At 39.5% G+C, this 13,695-nt stretch overlaps 1 protein-coding gene across 26 annotated transcripts in view; it reads left to right on the forward strand.

Moving 5' to 3' along the window:
- Window positions 1-13,695, forward strand: part of TENM3 (teneurin transmembrane protein 3) — a 1,268,022-nt gene that overhangs the window by 392,991 nt on the left and 861,336 nt on the right. For 25 of the 26 annotated variants that reach the window (XM_083459440.1, XM_083459433.1, XM_083459429.1 and 22 more), the window contains exon 3: window positions 9,487-9,652. The gene's annotated coding sequence lies outside the window, so the exon portion shown is untranslated. The remainder of the gene's footprint in view (window positions 1-9,486; window positions 9,653-13,695) is intronic. The other variant, XM_083459473.1, reaches the window with a different exon arrangement.

Below are 13,695 nucleotides of genomic sequence, written 5' to 3' on the forward strand. Positions count from 1 at the left end.
GACAAAACAAGCAGGAGCTTTGGAGTGCCAATGAAATGCCCAACAAGCTACTTAGGAGATGGTAGACTCAGGTATAAATACCTGCCCATTACAATGCCTGGTTGAAAGCCAGGAAAGGTAGAGCTGCCATGTCTAAAGAAGTTTGCCTTCTGAGCTGCTTTACTTTTCAAGCAACATACAACATCTCCAACATCTTAGAACTCCAACATCTTAGAACTTCTTAGAACTCAGGAGAGCCAGCGGTGTAGTGGTTAAGAGCGATAGACTCGTAATCCGGTTAACCGGGTTTGCGTCTCCGCTCCTCCACATGCAGCTGCTGGGTGACCTTGGGCTAGTCATACTTCTCTGAAGTCTCTCAGCCTCACTTACCTCACAGAGCGTTTATTGTGGGGGAGGAAGGGAAAGGAGAATGTTAGCCGCTTTGAGACTCCTTCGGGTAGTGATAAAGCGGGATATCAAATCCAATCCAAACTCTTCTGTTCCACAATTTAGGATTTATATGTTTTGCTTTTAGTTTTCACCAATTGATAGTTTTTCTGAATTAAAATTTGATGCTAATATGTTAAAATTGCATGCAGCAGGTGGACAGAAAATGTCTTAATTTGCACATATTGAATGAACAGTAGTTTTGTACATATATTATTATTTCCTCATATAATAAAACTGTTTTTCTTAAATATGTCTCAGTTATGTAGTCCCCATATATCAAAGTTCCCGAAATGATATGGGTTAAATACCTCCTCATTCAGCACAGATGCTAATAATGATATATTAATTCTTTGTTAACATTTTCCAAAGTTTATCCCATGCTTCCAATAAAGCACTTACTATAAATGGTCCTAATGTGTTCTGTTTATATCTATTGCTCTTTTATCAAAATTAGATCACATAATGGTAATTTACAGCAAACAAGTCTGAATGGGAGGGAAGAACTGCCATATTTCTCCATCCAATCAGACTGCTGAATTGGCTTATTTGTATGATAAGAATGAAACAAGTTTAGTATCCCACTTCCTTCTCTTTTCTACTGATTACAGGGGGATTGCTTTTGTTTCGCTTTTTAGTAGTAGCATAAAGACCAGAAAAGTTCAGATAATAGACAATAATGATAAAAAAGTATTTTTCTATGGTTCTTATCAACCAAAATTGCCAAATACCTAATAGGTTGTGTAGTGCAATTAATTAATCTAATTACATTGCTGATAGGGAGGTTGCCTTTTTCAATTTAATTGCTGTAAGTTTAGCCTTATCTTTGTTCAATGAAATCTCCAGCATGTTTCCAAAGCAATAGTATGATGAATCTGCTCTTAGACCTTCAAATGTGCAAAGGAAAGGGGAACCCTCCATAGACCTCACATAACTCTCTAAATCCTTCTCCCTGTCAGTCTTTGGCCGGCACATCACTAACCGTTCAGGCGTTTCTTACAACAGAAAGCCTTTTGGTAGTTCCCATACTAAGATTCATGTAGCCCACAGTTCTATAGTGGGCAGGTTACTTGTGCTTGGAGCAAATTTAGATTACCTGCAGCATTCTGGAGATCAGAAAGGGTGACAGATGCCAGCACTGAAGCACCATTCAGCCTCCCCTCCCAATGGTTCATCATAGCTTGTAATTCCCAAGTAACTAGTAGATTGTGAAATCCAATTAAACAGCCTAACTGGGAAATAAAATCAGTTAAATTCATCTTTTTAAATCCTCTGGTTCATTATCTTTTTTACTTTTGCTGTCAATTGCATAAAATATTTTAAAAGTATATGTCAGAATCACCCCAAAATGTGTTGTAATTTCATTTCAGAGGGACAGCATGTTTCAGAAGCAATTGCTCCTAAGGTGATCTGGGATCGGTTACAATGCTAATCTCACAGCTGTCTCTCTTACTAGCAGTACTCATAAATCATATGGTGTGTAATAAGAGGAGCAAGTTGGAGAGGTTAGAAATCTTAAGAAAACTGTGACAGAAGTGATAGATGATATTAAGTGACTACATTCTGAAGATATTTTATATTTTATAAAAGGGAATGTGTTGCATTGGAGATAAGGTCCTTTTGCATCCCCCCTCCCCTTCTGAATATCAACACTGGGAGATGTGGAATGCTTCTGTAGCATTTCCAGATGAGTATCAAAGTTGTGCTTTATGAAGGAAAAAAGGCAACTGAGATTTAAAAGTGAGAAGAAATCCCCATGAATTTGGTTGTTACAGCACGAGCCTACTTTATTAATGCAGACTGTTACACAGTTTTAACTTTAGTATGATCATTGCATCTGTATGCTATGCACAGGCATAATGCAGTAAAAGGTGTCAAATAAATTATCCAAATTCACACTTATGCAGAAATTTGGGGTGTCCCAGAACCCCAGAATTCACCCTGGAATCAAACCCCTCTCTTATATGCTTAGTCAGGTTCGTGGCAAATTAATAATGGGGTTTCTGGCAGCCCCAAAATGGAGTTTTTATTCATAATTTGATGATATACTGTACATAAGAACATAAAACACGGTAACACTGAGCATAAGAAGAGCCCAGCTGGGTCAGGTCAAAAGCCCATCTAGTCCAGCATTCTGTTCTCACAATGACCAACCAGGTGCCTGTGGGAAGCTTGCAAACAGAGCCCAAGTACAAGAGCATTCACCCCACTTGAGAGTCCCAGCAGCTTGTATTCCACTGTCTCCAACAGTGGAAGCAGAACACAGCTACGCCAGAGGCCATTAGGAGGAATGAGAAGGAGGTGTGGAAGGTGTACAACATCCTGACCTCCACTTGCATCAATATAACTAAATTGTGTTCCACTATACAAAGCATGGGTAAATTTCATTACTAAAGAGAGAAGGCTGCATCTAGGGAAGACAGGCAAGAGAATCATGTGAGTGAGACCTCCTCATTCTGTCTTTTATTGTGAGAAGTGAAATTGCAAGGAAGCAGGCAAAAGGCTTTCTCAGTAGCTGCACCAGCCCTGTAGAACATCCTCCCATCATATGTCTAAAAGATAAAGAATCACATGACTTTTAGTGGCTATCTTAATCTACATCAGGAAGCTTTTAAAGTTTGATGTTTTGTTGTCTTTATACTTTGTTGGAAGCTGCCCAGTCAGATGAGCGGGATACAATAAATTTATTTTGTTGTTGTTGTTTGAAAGCTGAGTGAGTGGGATGTATCTCCTGTTGGGACATCTTTGTAGCTTCCATTCATTTGTGAACCTCTTTCCTTGCTCATGAACCTTGGAATGTGAACTTCTGGAACCTGTTTGCTGCGGAGTGTGTACTGCTATTAGCCTGAATAAAGATCTCTGGCTTGCTGGCTTGCAAGAGTCACTGCCATGCTTTGGGACAGGAGCCTGAGACTTGCCCTCATCACTAGATAGATTTAGCTGACAATTAAGTATTTTCCAGTTCACCAAATGAATTTTCAATCAGGAACCAATAAATCTACATATCATTGAGTTGGATCCAGGGTGTCCCTTCCATTAACAAAATAATTCCATGAACAGAGATCCACTGGGGTAATTTGTCTGATTCCTCCTTTGCTCTGCAGCCTTCCAGAACAACTTTAGAAGGGATTTGGGGAACTCCAGAGGAATGAGGAACTAGTGAAAATTGCCTTCATCTTCCTCTAGCTAGAGCATCCTGTAAATGTTAGATACAACCCATTGGGAAGGGTTTTTTTAGGGGGGGTTCTATTGGTTACTGAGCAAGAACATCAGCTTATAAACCAATAAAATACTTTCCTGGTTACTAGACTGACTAAAACAGGAGAAATCTACCATCAAAAGGTTTATTTCATAAACATGTCTACCTTTTTCTGGCATACTAAACTATTCCTTTGGTCATCATGGCCCAAAAAATTATATGCTTATATTCCCATGAAGAACATTCCCATGACACACAGCAAAGTGCTGGTCCTTTGTTGCAATTTCTTGTAATTCCTGTAGGGATCAGACATTTGATTAGCATCCCCTCTCATGAAATAAAACAGAAGAATCTTCTCTTGAGGAAGAAGAAAACCCATTGTTTTCATAAAAGAGAGAAGTAATATATATATATATATATATATATATATATATATATATATATATATATATATATATTAGCAAAGCTTCAGAATATTTGACCAGTCCAGGTGCAATTGAGCAGGATATGCTTCTGCTTACTTAAAACAAGAGCTTTAGTTTACTATTCACTAATCCTCAATAGTAAAGACTGGAAGTTTCAGATTCTAGAATCATTCATCAGTTACCTGCTTTGGCTGACCCAAAGTAAAATGGTTTGTTTGAATGTTTCACTTCAATAATCTTTATTTTTTTACCTGCCTCAGTTGTCATTTCTGACACAGTACAGAAATCCAGATAGTGCTAGCTGGCCTCTGCAATAATCCATGTGAACATTTGGTTGATGGTCAAAAGAGATTTTTGTGCATTTCAAGGAGAACTGAAGAGATCAGCAAAACCATGTAAGAGTATATAGCCACGAATGTCAGGTTTTGTCAGTTTACAAGTGGAAACAAAGGCTGAGGAACCTTTGAATCACTGATGCTGAAAAGTTTGCCAGAGCACTTCAAATGAGAAGTTAGATAGGGGAATTAATGTTGACTGGTTCACCAGTGGAAATAAAAGTTTTTGCACACCAAAAGCATAGAAATGAAATGGGCATTCTAAACTAAACATTCTAAACATTTTAAGCCAAAAGTGGGAAATTAAGCTAGAAATATTCCAATTGTTTTGCCCTTGTACTATTTGAAATTGCTTGCTTTTTTTCATATTACAGACACACTTTCATAATTGCGTTTCTTTTGTCTCTGCCTCTTTGCCTCTTTTCCATTTCCATCTTCATTTAGCCCGTTACATGATGTGTTTTTATTTAAGCCTTTTCTCAACTTTTTGCAGTTCCTCAATTATGCAGACAAGCCTAGACCTGTATAGTTTTTAATGCACGTATCATCTGTTCAAAAATTCTACTGAGTGTGCATCAAGCAGCGTAAACTTGTTACTAGGACCCCCATCCTATATGGCAGGATTGCCAGCATGGAAACAGTGGGCCCAACATACCTTCTATGCTGCTCACAATGAAATGAAAAGTGGTGCTCTTCTTTCTTCCCCTCTTCCATTTTGCCATGGGATGAGCTCCATTGAGCTCAGAAAGATTCCCCCCCCCCCCAAGCAGACATGTGTAGGATCTGGCTATTGATATTTCTTTTCCTTCTTCCACTCTGTCTCCTTCATTTGACACCATCTTTAACTTCTATTGAAAGATTACATGCATGGAGGAATAGAATTGTTCTCATCCAAAAAGGAATGGCTTTGTTAACACACGAGAGTTAATTCAAGTATGCAGATATGCACATTTATAGAGAAAAGATTATGCTTACTTTTCTGTTTATATTTCCTGCATCTCCACATACAAATTCTTTATCTCCAGAAACTAACCCATATTTTATTTTTATTTTTTAAACAAAACAAGCAAAATTGCACAGGAAATAAAAGTGTCATTATTTCCCAGCCTGACTCCTGTTACGCTAATACACATTAGCATAGTATTTCTCAAACTTTATCCTCTGGGCCACACTTTCAGAATAAAAATTTGTTTGTGCTACATTGAATTTTTTTATTGACAAGGAATATACTGGAAAACAAAAAGTAACTCATGGCAGTGCTTGATGGCAGAACACAACTACTTCCTAATATGATCATGGGACATACAGAGAGAACTGTATTGAGAGCTGCATTGGTCTCACACCTGCCCACAGTCCTGGCCGTCTGCCAAAGTTGAGCCATGGGGGTGGAGTCTGTTTCTTCAATGCATTCCTCACAGCTGGCAAAGCAGCACTCAGCAGGACTGAAGTCTCTTTTTAACAGCTGATGAGCAGAGACATCAGTTCTGCTCTTCACAGGCTTCTTTGCAGGGGTCCCGGCAGGGAACACATTGATGAAGCAGCACCCAGCAGGATGGGTCTAACAGCAACAAGTAATATTGAACTGACATCAGCTGATGAATGGAGATTTCAGTCATGCTCTCTGCTGGAATCTGAGCAGGATTTAACCTCCACCCACTTTTCATCAACTGATGACCAGCGGTTAAATCCTGCTGCTTTGGGTGCATTGGTGGTTTTTGTCAGTGCAGAGCTAAATCCTGCCTATCAGCTAGAGTCACCCACCCATCAGGCTGGTGTTAGCTGGACAAGGTTTGGGGGAAGTGGCTTCACAGACCAACTTGGACCCCCTGCTGGGCCATGATTGGCTCATGGGCTAGAAGTTCCCTAGCCCTGAATAAAGGACCTCCATTCTGTAACTTTATCTCTCTGAGCAGGTTTATGTCCTGTTCATCCCACTGGGAAAGATGACAAAGTTGTTGCAGCACTAAGGGAGAGCCTCTGTGAGCAACTTGTTCCAACAATGAATAGCTGTGAACTGAGGCAATTTTAGTCTGTGCCTCCAGCCACCTTCACCTGTTCTTCACCACCTTCTGGAAAATAAGAGTCTTGACCTACTGGCTTGAAAATGGGTGTTTGTCCTGTACTCTATGGACCTGTGTTGAAGTCCTTGTGCTCTTGAATGGGTGAGGACCGGGATCACAGCTGCTCCGCAGCTCATCCCACTTGCTCCTCGACTATTCAAGCAATGCTCTCTCCTCCCTTCCCTCCATTGTCGTTGCCTTTGCTGGTCTCCAATGTCCCAGCTTCAAGCTACATAGTTAGAGGAATCCGCCCCCCCAACGCAATCTCAATTAGACCAGTTGTGAGGCCATTTGGGATCAGAGCAACTTCTGAGTTTGCCTCTCAACATGTGGGTCATGACTTGAGAGCTTTCACCAATTTTATTTCCTGTCCACATCTACCTGTGACCTGTACCCACAGCTTTGCTAGGCCCTTCTTCACTCTAATCACACAATTACGATTCCTAGAAACAAAGCTACTTCATCTAGCTATGGGACACTCCTCATCATCTGTATCCATGGTGGCATCGGTTATCTACACTGAGAGCTGGCTTGACTGTAGGTTGGTGGCTCAGAGCTAAGGCAGAACATCCTGTCCCTTAGAAATACTCTCACTGCGGGGCAAAGTCTCTTAGAACAAAGGAATCTTAATTGAGTCTTGCACGTTGTTCACACCGCTTACTTACCCACTAACAATGGCAATTTCAGTCAGCTGAAATTCCAGTCAGTCTGCTGCTGTCAATAAGGATTTGGCTTGTTTTTATCCCAACACCATTGTATAGTCTGGTTATTTTGCTGCTCTCATGGGTCACATAATGGCCACTTACCTGGTCAGAAAGTGGGTGGTGGTTGCAACCTGGTGCTGAAACCTCCCCAGCCATCACAAAGTTTGTAATTGCCCTATCATGGGCAAGCTGAGGGATAGAGCCAGGGTGGAATAAAGGCTGACTGCATCCAAGCAGGGACTGGGCAAACTGTAAATTGTACAGTGGTACCTCTTGTTATGTACTTAATTCGTTCCGGAGGTCCGTTCTTAACCTGAAACTGTTCTTAACCTGAAGCACCACTTTGGCTAATGGGGCCTCCTGCTGCTGCCGCGCCGCCAGAGCACGATTTCTGTTCTCATCCTGAAGCAAAGTTCTTAACCCGAGGTAATATTTCTGGGTTAGCGGAGTCTGTAACCTGAAGCGTATGTAACCTGAAGCGTATATAACCCGAGGTAGCCTTTGTTAAAGAATGATGTATGTTACTGCAATGATCAGTTGTTCCAATTAGAAATTGTAATACATTCACTTCCTATATTGTTAATTGATATGAATGGCTTTATTATCTATTGAATCAGTCATCATATTATGAGTCATCACAGAATTGCCTATCAGCACACATTGGTTATCACAGACACTATAAACATATTCTGTCTACAGCCTATCTAGATACATCTCTAAAAATAATGAATTCTGTATAGTATTTTGTAGTCAGTAGTGCCAAGTAAAATCTTCAGGTAGGACATGAAAAGGAGAGGGAATGTTCTGTTATTTTCCTCTCTAGGTGTGATTTTTTTAAAAACCAAAGTCCCTTAAATATTTGGATCTGAGGGTGGGGGAGCAGAGAATCTTTTTATTATTCTTTTGCAATTTGTAATTTGCTACCCAGCTAATTGTTAACAATGTTCCACAGCTCTTAACTGCATGCTCAACAGCTTAACCTTGTGGTCATTAGCAGGTTTGGGAGTTGTTGCAAGGCTGTGAATATATACACTGTTGTGGGTGAATTAAAAGAGTGCTGCTGTGAAACGGTACAACAAACAAAAATAAAGCTTCTTTCATGGGGGAGGGATAGATAAATAATGACTAGGGATCTCAGCTTGCTTTGTTCCTATTTTAATAGTTTACTGTTTTGTGGTTTCAGTAATTAATATGACATTCTAAAAAGCATAAATCCTGCTGAGATATTTAAGTTAGGAGCATCATCTTGATGGCGTACAAATATATATATGTGTGTGTGTGTGTGTGTGTGTGTGTGTACACACACACACACACACACACACACACCGTTCCCAGATCTTAACAAGCTGTTTTGATTTACCTTTGAAAGACATTTGAATGGTAAAGTAGTGTGGCCTACTCAAACCATTTTAGTGTCATTGTTAACTAGAACCTCCTTTTGAAATTTATTGCATTCAATTACATTTTTAGAAGAATTTTAATTATGTGCCTGTAAAGAATAAAGATGCTCCAGGCTCCATTTGTTTATCATAGAGGGCCTGGGAAAGAAAAAAATAAAAAACGAGGACAGAGCTTCCCAGCTCATGCAGGGGTTGCAGAGAGAGAGAGAGATGACTTTTAATTCGACAAGTTCAGAGAGATTTCTTAGTTTGACGCGCACAGCAGGGGGTCTTTGAGCGCCTGGCAATACTTCAGCATTCCAAGCTTTGAAAGTCTTTCCCTGCAGCAGAAATTGTATCAAAAGCCAATGATAATATTCCCTGCAAGGTAAAGCACCCTATTGAAGATTTCTAGAGCTGTTTATTTATTCATCACAGTTTTTTTTTTTTAGGACATATCAGGCATATAGGTAATAATTCTTGTAGACGATATAAAAATGCAAATAAATAAATAAAAACTCTCATTAGTCTCTTGCCTTGTTATATTTCTTCACTGGTTACATGAACCTATAGACACTGCCATCCATCCCTTTCCGCCCAAAATGTGTCTCTTTACTGCAAATGTCTTTCCCTGTAATTTTAATAAAATCATCATTTCTGTCTACTCTCTACCACCTGCTGTGTGTGTAAGATGTTTATGGCCATCTCCTTCCAGCAAGCTTTCAACGTAATTAATTAATTTTACAGAAGGATATTCCATTTCTTAGGGGGTCTGTTTAAATCCCAATTTTAAAGTAAGTTTTAGATATCCGCTTTCATAGTCAAGATTAAAGCTCTCTTGTTTTGGTATTCCAAAGATAAAATGTTTTCATATTTTTGTATTACCTTCACAGGGAAAGAAAAATAACACACATATATATATTTCTCTCCTTGTTTTTGTTCTGTTTGGTCTCCGCAGCAGAGCCGGGAGTGTGAGACTGCGACAACCATTCCCTTGTGTCATGTCATTGTCGGCTATCACAGTGGCAGAATCAGCCAGATCGCTGAAGACAAAAAGTGTCCCTCTTCCTCTTGCTCTTTCAACTGCCACTGGCATCCAAAGTGACCTTGCCTTGTAAATATTGGTGAGTGACCACAAGGGGAAAGAAGCTCCCTGCTGAAAGAGAACTTCTTTGGGGGGGGGGCTGTAGTGGCCTGAGGGCACTACATTGCTTAAAACTGTGTTTTCACATGGGGTAAACATTGGGGATGTGTGCAGAAAAAAATTATGCGCAAGATTTTTCTTTCTTTGTTTTAATCACTATTCCATATAACCTACATTTCTATTTTTAACTTAAAGGCACATACTAATGCTTTTTGCAGATTACATGAGCAACATGAAATCATTGCCTTGCTCGAGATTTAGGAAAGCCTCTGTCTCTCTCAAAGACGACTTATGTACTATTCCCTGAGGCTTATGTTGATGCATCCCTCCCGCTCCCTAAAAGGTAGTATAGGAAGTGTAACACAGAGATGGAACACACAGGCAGACCCATGACACTCACCCCTCCCCCAAATATTTTTTTGTTGTTTCTACTGCTGCTGCTGCAATTCAGAGGTTTGTGGTTTTGTCCCACATCTACAAAAACACAGAAGAAAAATAATCAGTACTCCTTTGTGTCATGTTAGAACCAAAGCTATGGGGGTAGTGAATAGCAGCCATCTGGTGTTCTCTGAAGAAAGATGTATGTTCCAATAATCACTGCCTGATATTAAGGCATGCCATAATCTGTGATTATTAGCATTGCCCGGTCAATATTTCAGAACTAGTAGACGCTTTAGAGTTCTGGAGTTCTGAAATAACAGGCATCTGTTACTCTTTTTGCATTGTAGTAATCTGGAATATGAGAAAATCCTTTCTCCCTCCCCTATTGAAAATGGGGGGATTATACTTGAAATAAGAGAGAGCAGTCAGTCCCAGGGATGGCAGCTTCCTTGTCTTATCTTCTTTAGAATCCTTGGAAATACAGAATCAGAGTGGAGTTTTGGCCAATGCAAAGAATGTTTCATTGCCCAAATGAACTAGAAAAAGAAATGGGTGCATTAGTGCAACACACAGTTGAGCCTGGGGCATTTTTAATGCTAAAATGGATCTCAGACTTGACTAACCTGCCTCTAATAGGGAATTGAGAACTATATTCAGCAGGGCACTTCTACTACAACGAGATCAATTTTCTTTCTCCTAGCCTCTTCTCAAGTCTTAGACATAAATTTTTCACTATCTACAATTCATCCTTCGGGTTTTGCATTAGCTCTGAGGAACGATTGGGAAGTTTAGAAGGATTCCTGTCTTCAAAGGATGATGTTTGACATTTAATTCAAATACACAACCCCTTGCACACAATAATCCTTATGAACTTCCTAATAGTTCCTCATAACTATAGAGTTATGCCCAGACCCTTCTAATCCCTGGATCCAGCAACTGTTCAAATATAAGCAAGGATTCAGTTCCTGGAATAGCCAACCTAGTTTCCTGGTAAGGGGATAGCCGAGGTAATGAGCCATTAAGGGAACAAAGGAAGTGGATCTGTGCCATATAGAAAATAGGTAGGACCCCTCAACTGGTTGGTAGTTAGAAAGACAAAGGCCAGAGAGGAGAATTGACTGATGTGAGTTAGAAGCCGCAAGGCAGCAGGCTGGGAAGCCAGAGAGTCACAGTGAAGCTTGATTTCTGCTTGAATCTAAGGCTGTGGCTATGGAGGAAGCAAGGCCCGCTTGGGTATTAATGCTGCAGCTCAAGTTACTAATTTGTGTAAGTAAAGCACATGTCATAAAGACTACATGTGCTCATTCTGAAGGAAACAGGGGTAACTGGACGGAACCCCTGGAACCTTGCACCACTCAGTAATTGGGGTGGCATGCAACAATAATGTTACTACAAATATGTTCCAGAGGCCCATCCTTATGGCGAAATGGGTCACTGGTAGAAGCGCCGCTGTGCGCAGGCACATTTGGCGGCAGCCCACTTCTGTGCATGTGCAGATGGCGGCAGCCGCTTCCGCGCATTCACGAATCACTGCAAACCCGGTGTATACTTCTGGGTTTGCCGCAGTCGCAACTTGGAACAGGCCTAAGTAGAAGTGGGACATAAGTAGAGATTCTACTGTGTGTGTGTGTGTGTGTGTGTGTGTGTGGAGGCATGAGTCATGTGACTTTTGGGGAAGATAAGCATTTTAACTATCCTAATTTTAGAATTTTTAGTCCTCTCACCAGTCCTCTTGGACCTTGTTCTGTTGGGACTGCTCTCTGCAGCTCCATGTTTCTTCTTTAGTGCCATGCACTAGTGCTGTACTTGGGGTCCAGGGGGATCTACCATGAGCAGATTCTCTACACTTTCATAGGAATAACCACATAGCACCAAGTGGAAGAACTAGGAAATAGTTTAACTTTTGGTCACCTCACATGGAGCCTTTAGTCCACCTTTCTTCCCTGAGAATAATTCTCTGAATTTGTTGATAGTTGCTATATATTTTGCATTGTGCGGAAAACTATAATGCGTTTCTTTTCCATTGGTCAAGAATAGGTATGGGAGGATCTGTCAAATTTGATTCTCTTCATTTCTCATTTCTCATTTTTCCAGTCTTGATTTCAGTTCTCCACATTTCTGCTTCAGTTTGCAGGAATTTTTCTTAAAAAAATAAATATCATGAAAATTCACCAGCATTTTAGTATAGCTTTACCCTAATAAATATATATATTTATATGCTCTTTTGACTAGTGTACATGTTTCGCAAGCAATGTCTCCTAACAGAACACACTTTTGTAAGTGTTTCCACTAACTCTCACTTTTGTGCTCATTTTTACCTAGTATTTGCATTTTGTAACCATTGGTTAGTTGGAGAAGTGTGTTACAAAATTCAGATAATAGCAAATTTCAAAGAATGGCTGTGTTTTAGTTTTCATATTGTTTTGGATTTGACAAATTTGCCTTTAAATGTAAACTGAATTAGATTTCCCCTCCTTTCCTAGGCAAGAACCAAGTTCCTTTTAGACTTATAAAAACCAGGAAGTGATCCAGAATTATTTATATACAGTTGCTCTAAACCTAATCCAGTTTTTTAAAATTTTTTAATGTCATGTGGCTATTACTTTTCTTGATAATGTATTTTAGTGATTTGTCTTGGGACTGCAGTTTACTTTTTGTTTATTTTTTAAAGTGGGCTTGTGATAGCTTCTCTTTGAACAGGGTGTTTGTGTTAAACAACATTCTGCCAGAAATTAATTTTTTACGTAGTGATGTCTTGTTTACCGTAAGGATTCCAAAGTAAATGTGCTCTGTTGCTGCTGCTTTTCTTCCTATTCTGTATTGGAACAAGGTGGCAAGGTAAGGTGCAGGGGGCTTAACCCATAACATATCAGGTTTCTTTATATATATAAAAAAAATGCTGCCAGACTATTTTTCAGAAGTTTTCAGTGAAAGTTATATATAAAAAGCTTTAAAGACATGTTTGCCACTTTGAAGTCTGTGTCTCTGAAGTACACATAGAGGCTTAATGAGGACACTTCCATGCTGCTTGGTACAAATATTGATTGACTGTACACACTTGCATTAGCTTCCAGCATCATGAGCAATCCACGGTCCTAGACAAGTGGGGTTTTTTGCTATCAGTTGCGATTTCATAAAATACTTTTCCATTTTAGGGTTTTAAGGTGTCCTTGTTCCTCAGATGTGTTTTCCCTGATGTTGAAAGGAAAATGTGGTCAATAACTATATAGAACTATGCTTATTATTATTATTATTATTATTATTATTATTATTATTAATTCAATTTATATACTGAATAAGGTTTATGTGATTGGTTGTTAAATCATTCTTACTGCACAATGGGAATAATGAGGGAGAGAGCAATGATAAGTTACATATTGGAATACTCATGGAGCACAATTCACCAAGGCGATCCTTTACACTTGGGGCTGCTCTGCACAGTAACAAGAGGTTTAGACATACAGTAGTTTTAGCTCCATGTAAGTATCCCCAAAGAGGATACCCTAGACTTTAAGTGAGATAATGTATAAACTTATGACGAACAATATTCACTATGAGCTATGTGTAATTTTTTGACAGAGTTATTTATCGAAGAAATTCATGGGTAACTTTTAATATTAGATGTATGTGACTGTTTCACAG

The sequence above is a fragment of the Podarcis liolepis genome (genome assembly GCF_965112155.1).
Source record: "Podarcis liolepis genome assembly, chromosome: 9".
Lineage (NCBI taxonomy): Eukaryota > Metazoa > Chordata > Lepidosauria > Squamata > Lacertidae > Podarcis > Podarcis liolepis.